We start from the raw sequence: 3,366 nt of genomic DNA on the forward strand, positions 1-3,366 counted from the left end.
CTCTAAGTTGCTTGTTCCAAAGATTCTTTAATCTCCAGTGATTCTTTGGCAATGTTTGGAGAGCATTGTTTGGAATCAGTAATGATCCCTATTAATTAACTTTTTTTAGGCGCAGGGGACGTGGGCATTGCTTTACCCATGTGGAACGTTTCCAGAGCTGTTGGAAGTAGGGTGTGCAACCAGCAAAACGGGGGTCCCTGTTGGCACTGCCCATGAGGTGCACATTGTCCCAGGCACCTGAAGTGGTATGGAGTGCCCAGGTGCACAGAGCAGCCCCAGGCACTAAGCTAGGACAAATAATAGCTTGGGTTGGAAGAAATCTTTAAAGATCATCCAGTCCAGCACACCCTGCTGGGAGTAGGGACATCTTCCACTAGACCAGGCTGGTCAGATGAGCTGCTTTGAACCAGGCAGGGGAGAAAGAGGACATTAAAACAAGATGGGGGCTTTAAAGCGAAGGCTCAGCACAATGGGGATCTCTGCAGTGCTGGCAAAATTGGCAGCTGGGGCCAGTCTCCTGGTGAAACGCTTGGCAGTCTCGTTTTGCAAACAGTTCTGCCGGCTCCAGATTGAGGTGGTGCTTTGATACTCCAAAGAGAAGACACTGAAATAAGGACACAGAGCTCTGCCTGGCTGCCTGCACCTCTGGGGGAAGCTGGCAGTGCTGAGGGAGGGAAGAAGGCACAATGTTCTTACATGCACAGGCACTGCACATCATGGGACTCCTTTTGTGCTTGAACACCCACTTGGAATGAACTGGGGGACATTTTCCACCATTCTCCTCTTTACTTCCTTTGTGTTTCCATAGAAGGATCAGTTATCCTGGGCAAGGTGTGTGTTATTATCTTTGTAACTCTTCCATCCCCATTTGCAGTACTTGCTATAAGATTTCAGCTACCCTTTAATCTTGCCACACCTCAGCGAGCTGCCAGGGTAGGATCTGATTCCAGTGTTAGGCTGGAATGATTTGCTTTGAAACTGAAAACAAAATCACTGGCCACTTGAAAACAACATAAAACAAGTCTTTGACAACTACATTTTTTATTTTGAGTGGCTTGGATGGATTTCAGCACAGGGAAAGTCTCAGGGATATGCTATCACATTATGTGCCAAATTTGGACTTGGTCCAGTGAGGATTTTTGATGATTTTGTATCTTCTTCCCTGTATTTTTCAGGATCATGTACACATGGCCATTGTCCTGGGGATGAGATACGGTTCCCTCTGAATGCCTAATTAAGCCCCGATTAGCATTTCTTCTAGGAGCAGATGCAGCTTTTCCAGCCCAGCAAACAATGCCATCTGTTGTTCCCTGGTTGGAAGTTCCATTCCAAAGTGTGCTCTGCTTCTATATTTAATTGTGAAGTTTCCTGCTGCCAAAAAAGTGAGGTTGTTTAAATCTGGCATCAGGAGGAAAAGGCGGAGAGGGAGGGAGATTGGATTTATATTGTTACTGCAGGGAATGCTAAATTGGTTTAGTCTGACTGGCAGCTCTGCAGTTTGCTCTCCTGTGCAGGACAAGCCAAAGGGTGAAACCTTCCATCAGGACTCCCACTGCCACTTTGCACCCTCTTCTTGATGTCAGGGCTGTCTCTGCAGGGAGTCTTCAGCAGCTTTTCCTACCTCTGCTGCCACCAGTTCCCTGGAGAGGCTGAATTCGGGGTGATAGCAAGGCCCTCAGGCACTGGCACTCAGCATTGTGCTGTGACCTTCTCTAGAAACTTTTGGCACTCACAAGAGAGGAAAGTGTTCACAACCAACCTTGTCTCTGTTCCTGGCCGCGGGGAAATGCTGAATTCACATGGCCTTCACCAACCTTCCATGACTGCCAACGAGGAAGCCAATTGGAGAACTGATTTTTGGGCATATGTCAACTGGCTTCTGGCTGGAGACCCACTAAACTAATTTCACACAGACCACTTAGCAGCCATTAGCTGGTTGTGGCATGACCTGTGATGGACTGCAAACAGTGACCTGGAGGAGAAAACACTAATTTTATTATTTAACCCATGGGAGAGCAGGGTGTTGTAGGATGGCAATGTTCAGGGGAAAACAGTAATAGATGCAAGGAAGTCAATGTGGTTTGTGGGCCAGATTTTATCCCTCCTACTTCTATGAACATCACCTACTTAGTCAGCTACATCAGGAGATCCAGCTCCATGATATAAATGGGTACAGCTAGGCAGTGAATTCTGGCTAGGGTAAATCTTTTGACTCTCCGTTTTTGAGAAAGTGAGGATTTAATAGGAACCAGGCAATTAGTGCTGATTTCTGTAACAAACAGAACAGTTTTCTGTAGTCAAATCAAATGTTTAACTGTGCAAATGTTTACATTTTCCATCATAATGAATGTTATGCTAAACAAATACAGCCAAAGGGTAAATGCAATTATTTAGAACTTTGGGTTTGGTTTTTTTCTTTCCCAAATTTAAAAAAATTTAACTCTGATGGCTCATAATGAAGGAAGGGATCTCAGTCAGCAGTTTTCCAGCTTATTCTTAAAATGCCAACGAGTCACAGAATCCTGTCTCCCCAGATGGCTGACATCAACTATGCATCATGTACATCAAACCATAGGCCAATGCAGGGCATGATTTGTTTAATAATGCAGGAGAGTTTCCCCTATACACTGAAATCATAACCACAGCACTAGTCCCTCAAAAACCCTCAGGGATGCTTGAGGCCACTACCATATGTAAGGAGCTGGTATTAACATTCATCATAAATTAAGCTTCTTTCCCCTACATACGCCTTGTTCTTAAATCCTCTTTAAGAAGAGATTTAAAAACATTTTAAAATGTCTGCCAGGTTTTTTTCCTTTTCTGTCAAGCATTCCTATTGTGCTGCCCCTGCCTTCTCAGCTGTCTGGCTCTGCATCTCCCTCACGGTGAGGAGCTGGTTGCCAGTGTGTGTATCTGATGTGCCCATCACTGCCATATCTGGCCTTCTGCTGCTCCCTTGGAACAAAAGCAAATATCCTAATCTCATCTTAACACCAGACGTGTGCACTGCTACAGCACAGGATCTTTCCTGCAGAGTTTCCTGGGACTTCCCTCTTGTTTAGCTCTGCCCCAGACAGAGAAGTGAGAGTTACAGCTCAGAAGCTGGTGGGCGGAGATTAGCGACAGACATCATGGCTTTGAAGTGTCTTTTCAGGTAGAGTTTTGCAGGGAGCTCTCCTGTGTCCCCAGGACAGGCAGATGCCAGAATTCTGCCTGCCAGGTTGCAGACTGGCAGTCTGGGATCACACACAGCTTGCTGGGATGGCATTTGGCTTTTGTAGTAGCACTCTGAAAGTGCTTCGGAATTAAGAAACACGACCTTGCTTTTCTCCGCAGCTCCTGCAGCCTCGGGAACAGCTGGGTGGA

This window comes from Corvus brachyrhynchos, unplaced genomic scaffold (assembly GCF_000691975.1).
Source record: "Corvus brachyrhynchos isolate BGI_N302 unplaced genomic scaffold, ASM69197v1 scaffold97, whole genome shotgun sequence".
NCBI lineage: Eukaryota > Metazoa > Chordata > Aves > Passeriformes > Corvidae > Corvus > Corvus brachyrhynchos.